This window comes from Hemiscyllium ocellatum, chromosome 4 (genome assembly GCF_020745735.1).
Source record: "Hemiscyllium ocellatum isolate sHemOce1 chromosome 4, sHemOce1.pat.X.cur, whole genome shotgun sequence".
Lineage (NCBI taxonomy): Eukaryota > Metazoa > Chordata > Chondrichthyes > Orectolobiformes > Hemiscylliidae > Hemiscyllium > Hemiscyllium ocellatum.
The window spans coordinates 110,646,730-110,664,499 of record NC_083404.1 but is presented as its reverse complement, the minus strand read 5'-3'; positions in this window follow the sequence as shown (position 1 = coordinate 110,664,499).

Sequence of the window (17,770 nt, the reverse complement as noted above, 5' to 3'; positions counted from 1 at the left end):
TCCTGCCCGAAATGTCAATTTCCCTGCTCCTCGGATGCTGCCTGACCTGCTGTGCTTTTCTAACACCACTCTAATCTTGACTCTGATCTCCAGCATCTGCCCTCCTTTCTTTCACCTGTGACTAGGACTAGGCTGATCACAGGTATGGAGGGGCCGACTTAGGAGAAGTTGAGTAGATTGGTCCTGAACTCATTGGAACATAGAACCTTACACAAGATTCTTAGAGTACTTGAAAGGTAGATGTGGAAAGGTTGTTTCCCCTTCTGGGAAACTCTAAGACCAGAGTGCACAATCTCAGAATAAGGGATTGTGCATTAAAGATAGAAATGAGGAGATGTGCTTCTGTCACAGGGTAGTGAATCTGTGGAGATCTTTTCTGCAGAGGATTCTAGAGGCTGGGTCATTAACTATTTTCAAGGCTAAGTCAGACAGATTTTTGATCAGCATGGAAATTGCTCTAACTCACCCATGGTGCAGTTTCCCAAACTAATTCAATTTACCTGCATTTTCCCCATATCCCTCTAATGCTTTCTTATTCATGAACAATCAAAATATATTTTACAAGGTCTGAATTATACTTGTGCTCCTGTGTCTTATAGTCTAATTACATGACAGAAGCTACCCTTCTCCAACTTCATATGATGTTAGAATCCTGCCCACAGGATTGTATTTCTTCCTCTAATACCCATCGACACAAAGCATACTGTTAGTATTGAGTGTAGGAGCATCAGATGATATGAAGTGTAACATTCATTAATGTTTGTAATGCTTATATTGCAAAATGTAAAGCAAAAACAAAACAAATAGATCCTGCATTTGCTTTTGAAACTACACAGGGGATTCTAGCCTTTGGAAAAATAACAAAAGTGAAATGTTTCACTGTTTGAAGCCATTTCTGGCACAAAACAAGATGGGTTGTAGCTGTTGAAGGCTAGTCATCTCAGCTCCAGTACATCTCTGTAGGAGTTTCTTAGGAGAGTGTCCTTGACCCAAAAATCTCTGCTGCTTCATTAATGACTTTCCCTCCATCGGAACTGGTTAGAAGTATAATGCTTGCCATTGATTGCATAATGTTCAGCACCATTCACAATTCCTCAGAAACCAAAACAGAAATGTCCAAATGCAACAAGATCTAGGTAATATCCAGACTTGAGCCAAAATGTGGCATGTGTTATGAAGGTATAGAGGTGCATTGTACCTTTAAGAGAGTTGAAAAGTTAGCAAGGACTGACAAAGCAAAGAGAGTTCTGAACAGGTTAACAATGTAACACTTGGTTGAAACAAATAGCAGCAGATGGATTGCCATGAAATAAAAACAAATTCAAATTTGGTCAATCAGTTTGAATTATGCCCCAAGATACCAAAAACCAATCAAATTTAAATTTAGTATTTTGATAATATTAAAACCAATGAAACGATCCAATGTTTTGAGGTATAAAACTGGACATTTTGAACAGTTAGGGACCAAAGACCAACAAATGTAGACTGTTAGCTGAAGAGCTCTCTGAAAGGTATCTGCCTCTGGAGACTCTGTGCAGCAGAACATCAAGGCTGACCTGGAGAGAATTTACAGAGGAAAAGGAGAATTGGCAAAGCTGACTGGTTTTAAACTTTTTTTTGTAAATCTTAATCAGGATTTTTAAAAAATTAGACTAGTATTGTAATGTGGGAGGTAAAAGATAGGTTTAAGGGAAAGGAGTTGTGAACAGTTGCTGGCTTTAATATTCTCTGTTGGACTTAAAGAATAAAATTGTTAATTTTTACTTAAGTCATGACCTCTGGGGTAGTCCTTTCCCTCTTAAATTTGAACAGATTACAGCACGGGGTGAACCTTTTCTGTGTGGCTGGTTTAAATTACCATGGGGGTTTACCCCGTGTCATAACACATATAACATTTGCGTCACACAAATGCCAGGCAATGACCATCTTTAACAAGAGAATCTAACCATTATCACTTGACAATCAATAGCATTACCATCACTGAATACCCCAGTCTTGACACCCTGTGGTTATCATTGACCAGAAACTGAACTAGATTAGCAATATAAGCACAATGTCTACATGAACAGGTCAGAGGCTAAACCTCCTGCAGCAAGTAACTCACCTGCTGACTCCTCAAATCCTGTCCATCGTCAACAAGGCACAAGTCAGGAGTGATGCTGAGGTGCTTGGGTTGAACTGGGGTGAACAAAGTTAAAACTCACACAACACCAGGTTATAGGCCAACAGGTTTAATTAGAAGTTCCAACTTTTGAAGTGCTGCTCCTTCATCAGGTAAGCTGCTGGAATGTTTTAACTTCCAATTTCATTTCAGCATCTCTCCCTTCCGAAACTACACAGCACCCAATTCCCCTGCTAATCTTGTTAAAATCCATCCCAACAGCATTGCTTATGGATCCCATTCTGTTCAGATGTAATTTGTACAAATGTCCAACTCAAAAGTCTCACCTCCCCCAAAACTGTTCCCAATGCTTCAGAAATATAAAGTTACCCCTTGCCTCAAACCGTACGTTGGTCTATTTTATCCTGTTGTCATTGCTATATGACACAGGCAGTAATATAGGGATTACTGCCTTTGATGTCCTGCTTTTCATGAGCTCCCTAGAATCTAGTTGCAGAGCCCAATTTCTTCCTTCCTATGTCATAGTTCCCAAAAGGACCATGACCACAATTGTTGTGAATGCATCAGCCTTATCTTTTTCGCTGAAAAATACTGCCATGGAATCTTGTACATCCAACTAAGCAGGCAGATGCAAACTCAGTTTAATCTCTCAACTACAAAATAGCGCCTGTACTAGTGGAGTACTCCCTCACTGTCAATCTTGATATGTTCTCAAGCCCTGCAGTAGAATACAAACCTGTTTTGTATTTTGTATCGCAAATCTCTGCATAGGTGACAGTGGATTCTATGCATATATTTATCGTGATTTAAAATGTTTCTCCTTGATATCAGCTCTAAACTCCTGCAACTTCGTGCTTTTGCTCCAGTCTGCACACAAGCATAACTAATCAAGCACAGCAGACATTAATAAAGAGTCTCATGTAATCAAACATAGAACCAGCGAACATTGCAGATCCTGCACTAAATTCACATCAAAGTAAGCATACTGATTATCAGCTGAAAGTATTTAACTGACACCCAGTTCCGAAGACTTATTTTCCATGTTCTAAAAGCTAAGATCATTTAGAACTGATCTGGCTGTGTCACTGAAATAGTCAAACTGATGTTTCAAATGTTATGATGTAAGAGCTGGTTAAAGAGGCCTGGAACACCTGTGGAGAGAGAAAATGATCTATTACTTCCAAAGTTTCACTCACCTCCTCTGGATATTTTCCTTAATCCCCAATAAACCATTTCTAACAACTTCCCAAAATCCACAAACAGGACTGCAGATGTGGGGCCCATTATTTCACCCCATTTCACTGAACTAAATCCTTCCTTACTTGGCTGTGTAGTTTATCTCCTTATCCAAATCTTTAGATTAGATTAGATTACTTACAGTGTGGAAACAGGCCCTTCGGCCCAACAAGTCCACACCGACCCGTCGAAGCGCAACCCACCCATATCCCTACATTTATCCCTTGCCTAACACTACGGGCAATTTAGCATGGCCAATTCACCTGACCTGCACATCTTTGGACTGTGGGAGGAAACCGGAGCACCCGGAGAAAACCCATGCAGACACGGAGAGAATGTGCAAACTCCACACAGTCAGTCGCCTGAGTCGGGAATTGAACCCGGGTCTCAGGCGCTGTGAGGCAGCATGCTAACCACTGTGCCACCGTGCCGCCCACAAATATTGTGATTTTCCTAATCACCTCTGTACTTTAAAAAGTTTCCAGTTTTCTAGCCCTAATTGTCACTTTTCCTTTACGAATGGTCAATCACTTTACACCTCAATGCCCCATGGGGATGAGCTGAGAGCTCTTACTTCTTCCCTAAATGGATGTACCAGTACGTGCTCTTCCATTTCCACTAGCCATCTGCTTACCACATCAATGAGTAATGAGACACATTGTATAAAATTCAGTGCCAGTGTGATGAGAGGCATGTAGAAAAATGACCAGTGGATTGCTAGTCATCCCATTGCCATTATTATCCCAATGACCAGAATATCACATCAAACAACTGACCACACTCATTCAGTGAATGCTTGCAAAACTAACATCAGAAATGGATTTGCAACTGAAAAGTACTTTCAGAATAAACCTGAATGTTAAGAATTACATTAACAACCAATTTAAGGTCATCAGTCAGGATTGCAATGTCCTCATTTACACTTGATATGGAGGTGCCAAAGTTGGGACTGAGATAAACAAGATCAAGTGAACCTGACTAAGGAGCAGTGCTCCAAAAGCTAGTGATTTCAAATAAACCCGTTGGACTATAACCAGGTGTTGTGTGACTTCTGACCATTTACACTTGCTTTCAGTAATATATACAGAAGTCTGTCTTCTGTAGGAAATGGGAACAGGTCCAGGTATGACATCTTTTTTGAATTAACCTAAACATGGAGATCATGCTTCCTTTAGACTTGAATAAGCACCATTTTTTTATGCAGTACAAATTGTTACTCCTGTTGAAATCTAGCATTCTTTTCCCTTTCCTGATGAGAGCAAGATGAAAAGTTTCAATGGCACATCTCTTTTTTTCAACAATCCTCGTTCTGTTCTTTCAATTAATTAAAAGACTTGTACATTTAATGCATTCACTCAGGCAACATTCCTTTTTCACTTACATTTGAAATTAACTTCACCCACTTTTAATAGAATTTACAAACAGTATTGAGCCATTAAATCAAGCTTGATACAGCATTACACAAAATAACCAAAACAATAAAACATTGAAAACACCTGTCCTAATACAGAACAGATGCATGGTATTTTGTCAACCACGTACAGCCTGCCAAGATGGCTAGCTCAAGTAGCCGTTGTGAGCTATCATAGCTGCATCACTCACATTCAGAAATATGGAAATGTGCCACTTTCATGAGTGTCCTGAGACATAGCTTAATAGAAATAGCCAAATAACCAAACATGAAATCACAAGCTTTTGGAGCACTGCTCCTTAGGTTCACCTGACCTTGTTTACCCTAGTTCAAGGAGGTATGGACGGCACAGTGGCTCAGTGGTTAGCACTGTTGTCTCACAGGGACCTGGGTTTGATTCCCACCTCGGGCAACTGTCTGTGTGGTGTTTGCACATTCTCCCCGTGTCTGTGTGGGTTTCCTCTGGGTGCTCCGTTTCCTCTCACAATCTAAAGATGTGTAGGTGAGGTGAATTGGCCAAGCTGAATTGTCAATAGCGTTAGGTGCATTCATCAGGGGAAAATACAGAGTAGGGGACTGGGTCTGGATGGGTTACTCCTCGGAGGGTCGATGTGGACTTGTTGGGCCGAAGGACCTGTTTCCATACTGTAGGTAATGTAATCTCATTTCTTTAAATAAGCTTCTAGGATGTCTGCAGAGTAAAAAGTGACGTCTGCAGATGCTGGAGATATTCCTGATGAAGGGCTCTGGCCCGAAACGTCGAATTTCCTGTTCCTTGGATGCCTCCTGATCTGCTGTGCTTTAACCAGCAACACATTTTCAGCTCGTGTCTATAATGTCAACCCATCTTACCTAAATGATGGACTTAACTCTAAAAATCTGCTTCCTCTTTGTACTTTGTGATAATACAAGCTTGGATAGTCAATTTTGAGCCATCTATAGCAAATGGACTTATTTTTTGGTGGAAAAGTCACAACGTGCTGAATGGCCTACCTCTGTGTTCTTATCTTTCAAGCCTTTCACCTGTTACATGAGTCTTACAAAACCAGTTTTTTGTAATGTTGTTTGAAGATGCAACATGATAATGGGGCAAGGGGCAAAATAAAGGCAGTAAGAAAGTTACTTCTTTAACAGGCCAGATGTTAAGCTTAATATTGTTTGAAGGCGGCATGGTGGCTCAGTGATTAACATTGCTGCCTTGCAGTACCAGGGATCTGGGTTTGATTCCATCCTCAGGCAACCGTCTGCGTGGAGTTTGCACATTCTCCCTCTGCATGAGTTTCCTCCGGGTGCTCTGGTTTCCTTGCGCAGTCCAAAGATGTACAAGTTAGGTAGATTGGTGGTGCTGAATTGCCCATTGTGTTCAGGGATGTGCAGACTAGGTGGATTAGTCATGGGATATGCAGGATTACAGGGATAGGTTGGGTCTTGCTGGGATGTTCTTCTTCGGAGGGTCAATGTGGACTTGATGAGGTGAATGGCCTGTTTCCACACTTTAGGGATTCTAAGCGCCCTTAATGTAGCTCTGCACAATTAAGCAATGCTGATGTGAAGATCAGATAAAGAAGGTTTTATTGGCTGGCTCTTCAACCTCAGAAGGAGTTCTTAGAGAAAGTCAGAAGTCACAAGACACCAGATAATGGTCAACAGGTTTATTTGAAATATCAAGCTTTCAGAACGTTGCTCTTTTGTCACCTGACCTTGTCCATCACAGTTCAACATCAGGCACCTCCACACCTTAAAGAAGAATATAGGATCTTTAACATTATGGGGAGAGCAAATCTCGACCTTTAGTTTCAATTGTGGGAGTGTTACATGAAAACAAGGATTAGTTCAGGACCAATGAAGGCAAAGTACTACAGATGCTTGAAATCTGAAACAGATACAAGAAATGCTGGAGCAACCTGGTAGGTCTAAAGCATCTGTGGAGAGAGAAACAGAGTTTGAAGTCAGGTAATAGTCTTCATCAGAGCCATATATATTTCAGGACCATGAAGGGCTAACGCGGTGTAGAAGACAGGAGAGAATGATGAGCCGATATTGTGGATTGCTGAAAAGAGTCTTTAAGGCCTGGTTTCTGGGCTCAGTTAAAAACAGCTGGATGCTGCAAAGGGAAGCTGGTACTGATTGGCACTTTGGAAAGAAGACATGAAAGATTTTCATCCATATGTGTCTTGTGATCTCATAATGTTTGTTGTGCAATCTGGGCAAATATTGCTCATAAAGTTCAATCAGTTTGGCTAAAGCTAAAAGAAAAATGTTGAGCAGGAATGCAATGGAAATTGGAATAACTTACAGAGAAAACAAGCTGTGGAAGGTTGGACTAAAATTAAAGCATGGCAGCAGACAAGTAGAACAGTCTGAAAGAAAGTGAATAGATTTTGGGTCAGTAAGCAATTTGAAAAAGGAAGTGGATTAACAATATGATGAGGGAAGAATGTGAAGATGAACATTTATTTATCATTGTTTGCTTTATTTTCTTTGCAGAGCTCTGAGAATTCAAGGAACGCTTTTGTGAACACTCTTGTGTACTCCCAGTAAGGGGAATATTGAATGCTGGAAACGCATATTATCTTCTGGACTGGAGCTCAGCAGGTTCAACCTGTGCTAAGGATATAAGCTTGTACTTCACTACCCTTCTGTCAGAGGGTAGTACACCCAGTTCCTTAGGCAGAGAATTAAGAGCCTAAGACCTTAAAAGTATCAGACACATGAGCAGAAGTAGGACATAAGGCTCATTGAGTCAGCTCTGCCATTCAAAGTAAACAGGCAGGAGGCTGGAGGAACACAGCAAGCCAGGCAGCATCAGAAGGTGGAGAAGTTGACATTTCAGGTGCAACCCTTCTTCAGAACTGAAAGTAGGTGTGGGAGGAGCTGCAGAAAAAGGGGATGGTGGGGCATGGTGGTGAAGTGGGGATAGATGAATATAGGTAGAGAGTATGACCTGGTTGGTCAATGGGAGGAACGAATCTGATGGATGGCAGGGAGCAGTGGAAGGGGTGGGGTAGGGCTGGGAAGAGAGTCAGGGGATGGAGAGGGAGGTTATTTGAAATTGGAGAACTCAATGTTGAGTCCTCCGGGCTATAGGCTGCCCAGGCACAAGATGAAGTGTTGTTCCTTCAATTTGCACTGTGGTTCGTTGTGGCAATGGAGGAGGCCAAGAATGGTCATGTTAGAAAGGGAGCAGTCAGGGGAATTAAGATGGGTGGTGACTGGGAGTTCTGGTTGGCTCCTGCAGGTCCGGCTGCGAAGCTCAGTGAACAATTCCCTAAGTTTACGTTCAGTCTCTCCGATGTAGAGAAGACCACATGGGAAGCACCTGATGCAGTACATTGGTTGGAAGAGAGGCAGGTGAAGGGCAAATGCACCTGAAATGTTAACTCTGATTTCTCTTCACAGATGCTGCCAGACCTGCTGAGCTTTTCCAGCAACTTGTGTTTATGATTCTGATTTACAGCATTCACAGCTCTTTTGGTTTTTATATATATTTATTAGTTCATTGGAAAGACTTCAGAGAGATGAACACGCAGAACTTGAGCTCTTGAGACTCTAAGATCATGAAAGGTGATTCAAAGAATATGTTTTTGGTGAACAGAAATACTGTTCAGGGCTTTAATATGGTGAGAGGCATTCATATTGTAGATGCAGATAGATTTCTTAACAGTTTAATTCTAAAATGTTTCTCTACTTTAGCTGAGTTATTTTCTCCAGTTCTATGCCACTGCAAGCATCCTGTAGTTTTCCATTGGAGATAATGTTCATTATCTGATCCATCCATTCTGCTGACATACTAATAAATGATTTAGGTGCAGGAGTAGGCCATTTGTCCCTTGAGCCTAACCTACCATTTAATAAGATTGTGGCTGATCTGATTGTGGCCTGAGCTCCTCAATCCCACATTCCTCCAATAACCTTTAACTCCCTTGTTAGTCCAAATCTTTCATTTATTACAATCCTCTGATCTTTTTCTTTCAAAGTCTTCTTAAAACTCTGACTCTGTAATCATGCTGTCAGCCTCTCATCCAAGATTTCTCTCAGTCCATTTTCTTTCTTCTCTTGTAAATGAAGAGGGACATAACTGACATGAAAGCTGCTATTGTAGTTGTGGGGATAGAGCTAGAGAGTGTGTTAGCATGTAACTGACAAATGAGACTAAACTTTAGCATAATATTTTCTTCCATGCAGTATTGTTTATGGAGAATATATGTCCAAAGATTGATTAATGCTGTGTTGTGCTGAACAAATGTCTGTAGAAGAATTGAAATAAATGTTCAAATGACAAGGATAAACACAGATGGTCAAATACAGAGATCCCTGCAGTGTTTGTTCTTTGGATAGGACTTTTACATGGCTGCTTTGGTTTTGAAGATTGATGTTATACATGTGCGCTTACTTTTACCACCTGGCACAAATTTCTATCAGACACCAAACAAAGCAGCTGAGGTGCAGACAAAACATCTGGAAATTTAGAGGACTCATTAGTTCCTGCTTGCCATTGCTCAACTGGAGATTTAAGAGTTTTATGTGATTTTCATTTCTCCTATGCGATAGCAATTAAGCATGTCCAGGTTTTTCGGTATTCCCACAGGCTAGGATCATAACATGAAGATCATAAGACTGAAGAGAGAGGATGTTCATCGATGATTGAATCAATGAACGCATCATTCTGTTTAGCAAAACTGGTATCAAAGGGAATCAGAGGGAAATCTCTCTAGTAACTGGTGTCACACCTGGCACAAAAAGGAGATGGTTATTCTTGGTGAACATCAGTGGTATCAGTTTCAGGACATATCTGCAATATTTCCTCAGGGCAGTGTCCTAGATTCAACCATCTTCAACTGCTCAGCCATCAATACTTTCACACCATCCTAAGATCAGAATGGGGATGTGCACTGAAAATTGCACAATGGTGAGTACCATTTACAACTCCCCAGTTATTGAAACAGTCCATGTCCAAATGCAGCAAGTCTTGGATAATAGCCAGGCTTGGCTTAAAAATGGTAAGAAGCCTTCATGCCAGGCAAATATCCACCTTCACCATCAACACCCTGAGAGTTATCATTGATCAGAAACTAAACTGGAGTCACTATATAAATACAATGGCCACAAGAGCAAGTCAGAAGTTTGGCTTGTTGAAACTCATAACTCACCTCCTAACTCCCAAAAGCCTATCTACCAAATTCAAGGCACAAATCAGGAGAGTGATGGAATAGTCCCCACTTGCCTGGATGAGTGCAGCTCCAAAAATGCTCAAGAAGCTTGACTCCATCCAGGACAAAGAAACCCACTTAATTAGCACCAAATCTACACAGGAACCTCGATTATCCAAAGGACCTTGTTTAGTTAATCGAATTCTGGATAATCAAATGCTGGAGACCATAGTTTAGTCAAGCATCGGGACCTTGTGATCTTGCCGGATAATCCAATATTTAGATAATCGAATGCCAGATGATCGATGTTCCTCTGTACTACTATCCATTCCAATCACCACCGATGGTCGGTAGCAGCAGTGTGTACCCACAAACACTTATATCTAGAAAGACAAGTGTGGCGGATACATGGGAACACTAACATCTGTGAATTCTCCTCCAAGCCACTGACCATCCTGACTTGGAAATATATCATTGTTCCTTCACAATCAGTGGGTCAAAATCCTGGAATTCCCTCCCTAAGGGCTCTGTGAGTTGACTCTCTGCACATGGACTGCAATGGTTCAAAAAGGCAGTAGTTCACCACCTTCTAAAGAGCATCTAGGGATGGACAAGTGACACCTACATCCCATGAATGAATAAAAACACTTTCTGTTTTTATTTCAGATCTCCAGCATCTACAGTAATTCGCTTTTATTTATCAGACTAACACTTGAGTTTGGAATGGTGTGTTCCAAGGAAAGGTTGGGCAGACTAGACTAGCGTTTAGAAAATCAAGAGATAACTTAATTGAAACATATAAAGTTCGAGGTGTTATGCCATGTAGATGCAGGGGGAATGTTTCCTTTAGAGAAGAATTTGGAATTGTAAGTATGCCTTAAACTAATTAGCGGGGGGGTGGGGGGGGGGGGGGGGGGAGAGGGGACAAACTGGATGTTTAAGAAGGAAATTGAAGGGAAAGTTACAACAAGGGAAGTCAAGAAAGACAACTGAATCAATGAAGCAGAAAACTCAAAAAGGGATCATGCTGTAAGGTTGAGTGAAATAGGAGTTGGGTGAGGGCAGTAACAAATTAAAAATACTATATATGAATGCACAAAGCATTAGAAATAAGATGGATGAGCTCGAGGCTCTTTGGAAATTGGCAGATACGATATCGTGGGGATAACTGAGATGTGGCTTCAAGTGGACAGGGCCTGGGAAATGAATATTCAAGGCTACACATGCTATCGTAAGGACAGACTGATGGGCAGAGGGGGTGGGGTGGCCATATTGGTAAGGGATGATTTTCAGTCCCTTGCGCAGGGGAACCTAGAATCAGGGGATGTAGAGTCAGTGTGGATAGAGCTGAGAAATTCTAAGGGTAAAAAGACCTTCTTGGGAGTTATCTACAGGCCCCAAACAGTAGTCTGGAAGTCGGATGTAAGTATAATCAGGAGCTGAAATTGGCCTGTCGCAAAGATGTTACTACAGATGTTATGGGGGATTTCAACATGCAGGTAGACTGGGAGAATCAAGATGGTATTGGACCTCAAGATGGAGACTTTGTGGAGTGCCTCCGAGATGGATTCTTAGAACAGCTAGTGCTGGAGCCTACCAGGGAGAAGGCAATTCTGGATCTGGTATTGTGCAATGAACCAGAATTGATCAGGTTCCTCAAAGTGAAGGAGCCATTGGGAAGTAGTGACCATTATACAATAAGCTTCAATCTGCAATTTGAGAGGGAGAGGGAACAATCGGAAGTGACAATATTTCTGTTGAATAAAGGGAACTATGGAGCAATGAGGGAGGAGCTGGCCAAAGTTCAATGGTGCAATACCGTAGCAGGGGTGACAGTGGAAGAACAATGGCAGATATTTCTGTGTATAATGCAAAAGATGCAGGATCATTTCATTCCAAAAAGAAAGAAAGATCTTAGGAGGAGGCATGGATAGCCGTGGCTGATGAGGGAAGTTAAGAAACATATAAAGTTAAAAGAGTAAAAGTATAACATAGCAAAGGTAAGTGGGAAAACGGAGGACTGGGAAGCTTTTAAAGAACAACAGAGGATTACTAAGAAGAAAATGCGCAGAGGAAAAATGAGGTATAAAGGTAAACTGGCCAAAAATATAAAGGAGGATAGTAAAAGCTTTTTTAGGTATGTGAAAGGCAAAAAACTGGTTAAGACTAAAATTGGGCCCTTGAAGACAGAAACAGGGGAATATATTATGGGGAACAAAGAAATGGCAGAAGAATAGAATTGATACTTCAGATCTGTGTTCACTGGGGAAGATACAAGCAATCTCCCTGATGTAACAGTGGCTAAAGGACCTGAACTTAAGGGAATTTATATTTGCCAAGAATTGGTGTTGGAGAGACTGTTAGCTTTGAAGGTTGATAAGTCCCCGGGGGATGATGGTCTACATCCCTGAAGGAGATGGCTTGAGAAATCGTGGATGTGTTGGTGATTATTTTCCAAAGTTCGATAGATTCGGGATCAGTTCCTGCGGATTGGCAGGTGGCTAATGTTGTCCCACTTTTTAAGAAAGGTGGGAGAGAGAGAGCAGGAAATTATAGACCAGTTAGTCTGACTTCAGTAGTGGGAAAGATGCTGGAGTATATTATAAAGGATGAAATTATGACACATCTGGATAGTAGTAACAGGATAGGTCAGAGTCAGCATGGATTTATGAAGGGGAAATCATGCTTGACTAATCTTCTGGAATTTTTTGAGGATGTAACTCTGAAGATGAACAAGGGAGATCCGGTAGATGTAGTGTACCTGGACTTTCAGAAAGCTTTTGATAAAGTCCCACATAGGAAGTTAGTGAGCAAAATTAAGGTTCATGGTATTGGGGGCAAAGTACTAATTTGGATTGAAAGTTGGTTGGCTGACAGGAGACAAAGAGTAGTGATAAACAACTCCATTTTGGAATGGCAGGCAGTGACCAGTGGGGTACCGCATCAGTGCTGGGACAGCAGCTTTTTACAATATATATTAAGATGGTATTAGTAATAACATTAGCAAATTTGCTGATGACACTAAGCTGGGTGGCAGGGTGAAATGTGAGGAGGATGTTAGGAGTTTACAGGGTGACCTGGACAGTTTAGGTGAGTGGTCAGATGCACGGCAGATCAGTTTAATGTGGATAAATGTATGGTTATCCACTTTGGTGGCAAGAACAGGAAGGCAGATTAATACCTAAATGGAATCAATTTAGGTAAAGGGGCAGTACAAAGAGATCTGGATGTTCTTGTACACCAGTCAATGAAGGTAAGCATGCAAGTACAGCAGGTAGTGAAGAAGGCTAATAGCATGCTGGTCTTCGTAACAAGAGAGATTGAGTATAGAAGCAAAGAGGTTCTTCTGCAGCTGTACAGGGCCCTGGTGAGACCACACCTGGAGTATTGTGTGCAGTTCTGGTCTCCAAATTTGAGGAAAGACATTCTGGCTATTGAGGGAGTGCAGTTTTGGTTCACGAGGTCAATTCCTGGAATGGCGGGACTACCTTACGCTGAAAGACTGACGCGATTGGGCTTGTATACCCTTGAGTTTAGAAGACTGAGAGGGGATCTGATTGAGACAAATAAGATTCTTAAAGGATTGGACACTCTGGAGGCAGGAAACATGTTTCCGCTGATGGGTGAGTGCCAAATCAGAGGACACAGCTTAAAAATACGGAGTAGACCATTTAGGACAGAGATGAGGAGAAACTTCTTCATCCAGAGAGTGGTGGCTGTGTGGAATGCTCTCTGCCCCAGAGGGCAGTGGAGGTCCAGTCTCTGGATTCATTTAAGAAAGACTTGGATAGAGCTCTCAAGGATAGTGGAATCAAGGGTTATGAAGATAAGGCAGTAACAGGTGACAGATTAAGGATGATCAGCCATGATCATATTGAATGGTGGTGCAGGCTCGAAGGGCAGAATGGCCTACTCCTACACCTATTGCCTATTGTGTATTGTCTATTGTCTATTGCCTTAAGACACATAGTCATGACATCATCACAGTTATAGCATGTGACCTGAGGGTATAGAGTTCTCAGACTCCATTTTAACTGGGTTCACTTGGAGCATGCCACATTGGTGAAAACATGTACTGTTTGTGACTGAATAGCTCAATATTATCCCAATGGCTTTGGCTCTAACACGTTAATATATCAGGAAATGTGAAAAATAAACTGTTGAATCTTTTAATCCCACATTACCCAGATCTGTTTCTTGTGTTACGGAGAAAACAAAACGATTGCGACACCAGGTGCAAGTACCATGTTAGCCCTATAGCCCACACCATGGTGGCAGTTCAAACATTTCATTGTCGAATGTTTGTGTATTACCAAAGACTGGTCTTTGAATGAAACATCCCATTGTCAAGGAACAGTTGAGCTATCCACATTACTTTATCAACATTTATTTCAGTCAAAATATCAAAAAACACAGCTGATATTGACCCCAAAGCTGTTGGATTCTTGTAGAAATTTAACTCATTCACTAAGTTCTTTAGAATAGGATATCTATCCTACTTATCAAGTATGACCTATATATGTGACTTCAGTCACACTCAGATTAAGTCAACACTGATCTGCCCCCTGAAATGACATAACAAACCAATCAGTTGTATCAACTGCACACAGGGCTGTGCAATAAATCAGACTCATTCTGCATTCTCAGCGTACCTTTGTTTTGAATTGACTACAAAGTTAGCCTATATTGCAACTGTAACTTTAAAAGAAATTCGTTAGATGTGAAGAGACGGACAATGGGAAAACATTGAGGCTGTAAAAGCTGCTCTTGGTTTTGGGTATTTTCAGTGTTGGAGCTGATTTCCTCAAATTCTGCGAACAGTAATTACTGTTTTAGAAGCTGTTGCATTGTTTCAGAACTTTGAGGGAAAAAAAGTCAAAACAACAGCACTTTAAAAATGAGAAATAGAGGCAAAAGGCAGTAATCACGTGGGTAGTGATTCAAACAAAGGAAGAAGCCTACACTGCTATCTGACCCACAAGTAACCTGCACAGCAATTGCCTTTGCTGTCTGTTGTCAAGTATCTCTGGACATCAGAGTTCATGCTAAGAAAAATAAACAAGCAGTGAAATTCACAGCTGACCTTGGCAGAAACCTGTCTGGGAGCGGTCACAGCAGAGAGCAGCTAAGTGGCTTTTTAAAGTGTAACCTTACTAGTTTTCTTTAGTAAATCTGCAATAGTGGGTAGAGTGTTTTTTTTTAAATTATATGTTGTTATTGAGATCTGTCTCTTGATAAAACATTTACAAAAAGACAACAAAAGTAGAAGTTGTTGGAAAAGCTCAGCAGATCCAGCAGCATCTGTGAAGAAATATCAGAGTTAATGTTTTAGGTCTGGTGACTCTTCCTCAGAACTCAGGTACAAAGCTAGCCCAGGACAATGTTTTTAGAGCAGCAAGACTGTGCTATTTCCTGGCTCTGTAGATTGTTAAGATGGTCTTTAATAGAGTGATGTGCTCTTCCTGTTGGATGTGGGAGATTAGATCTTTTACTGAAGATTGGGTCTGTAGGATGTGTGTTTGGTTGCAAATCCTAATGGATTGCAAGGATCAGTTGGAGCGGCAGTTAGAGGTAAAGAGGAATTTACAGGAGCTAGGGAGTGTGATGGATGGCAGTTATAGGAAGGGAGGTACGGTCAGGTAGATGGGATACCTCCAGGAAAGATAGGAGAGGGAGGCAGGTAGTGCAGGAGTCTCCTGTGACTATCCCAATCACAAACAAGTATGCTGTTTTGGAAAATGTAGGGGGTGATGGATTCTCAGAGGAATGCAGCACTGATAGCCAGCTTTCCAGAACTGACACTGGCTCTGATGCCACAAGCGATTGATTGTGAGAGGGGACTCTCTAGTTAGAGGCACAGATAGATGATTCTGCAGCCAACATCGAGATATCAGGATGGTGTATTGGCTCCCTGGTGCCAGGATCAAGAATATCTTGGAGAGTGTGTAGAATATTCTGAAAGAGGAGAGGGACAAACAGGAGGTCATTATACATATTATACCTAATGACATAGGAAGTTTGAGGAGAGAATATAGGAAGTTAGGCGGGAATTTAAAAAGTACGCCCAAAAGAGGGTAATATCTGGATTACTTCCAGTGCCAGAAGCTAGTGAGGGTACAAATAGGAGGATAGAGCAGATGAATGCATGACTGAGCAGCTGGTGAAGGGGAGAAGGATTCACATTTTTGAGTCATTGGAATGTAGTCTGAGGTAGAAGTGACGTGTATAAGAAGAACGGATTGCACCTGAATTGAAAAGGGACTAATATACTGGCAGGGAAATTTGCTAGAGCTGCTCAGGAGAATTTAAACTGGTAAGGGAGGGATGGGGGGGGACCCAGGAACATGGTGAGGGAAATGATCAGTCTAAGACAGTTGGGAAAAAGAGTAAGTCCAACAGATGGGGCAGGCTGAAACAACGTAGAGGACGAGGAAGGACTGATAATTTAAACTGCATTTATTTCAATGCAAGAGGCCTAACAGGGAAGGCAGATGAACTCAGGGCATAGTTAGGAACATTGGACTGGGATATCATAGCAAATACAGAGACGTGACTGAGGGATGGACAGGACTGGCAGCTTGATGTTCCAGGGTCTAAATACTATAAGAAGGATCAGAGGGTGAGGGGGTGCAAAAGAGGAGGGGGAATGGCATTTTTGATTAAGGATAACATTACAGCTGTATTTAGGAAGGAAATTACTGGGAATACGTCCAGGAAAGTTATTTGGGTGGAACTGAGAAATAAGAAAAGGATGGTCAGCTTATTTGGATTGTACTACAGATCCCCCAATAGTCAGCAGGAAATTGAGAAACAAAATTGTAAGGAGATCTCAGCTGTCTGTAAAAATAATAGGGTGTAAATGGTAGGGGATTTGAAGTTTCTAAACAAAACAATGAACTGCTATAGTGTTAAAGGCTTGGATGAAGACGAAATTATTAACTGCGTACCAGAAAATTTCCTGATTCAATATGTGGATATGCCTACTAGAGACGGTGCAAAATTGACCTATCCTTGGGAAATAAGGTAGGGCAGGTGATTGAGGTGTCAGTGGGAGAGCGCTTTGGGGACAGTGACCAGAATTCTATTAATTTCAAAATAGTGATGGAAAAGGAAAGACTGAATCCAGAAGTTACAATCTTAAATTGGACAAAGACCAATTTTGATAGTATTAGGCAAGAACTTTCAAAAGCTGATTGGGAGCAGATGTCATAGAGTAATTAGAGCTGTACAGCATTGAAATAGACCCTTCGGTCCAACCCGTCCATGCAGACCAGATATCCCAACCCAATCTAGTCCCACTGGCCAGCACCCGCCCCACATCCTTCCTATTCATATACCCATCCTGGTGCCTTTTAAATGTTGCAATTGTACTAGCCTCCATCACTTCCTCTGGCAGGGTATAGACAGCAGAGATCAAGTGATTCCCTAGAAGAGTATAAAAGCAGTAGGAGAATACTTAAGAGGGAAATCAGGAGGGCAAAAAGGGGACATGAGATAATTTGGCAAATATGGTTAAGGAGAATGAAAAGGGATTCCACAAATTCATTGAGGACATAGGGGTAACTAGGGAGAGAATAGAGCCCTCAAAGATCAGCAAGACAACCTATGTGTGGAATCACAGAGATGGCAGAGATACTAAATGAATATTTTGCATCAGTGTTTATTGTTGCGAAGGATATAGAAGATATAGCACAAGGGGAAATAAATAGCGACATCTTGAAAAATGTCCAGATTCCAGAAGAGGTGGTGCTGGATGTCTTAAAACACTAACATAAATCCCCAGGACCTAATCAGATGTACCTTCAAAGTCTGGGGGAAGGTAGGGAAGTGATTGCTGGGCCCCTTGTTGAG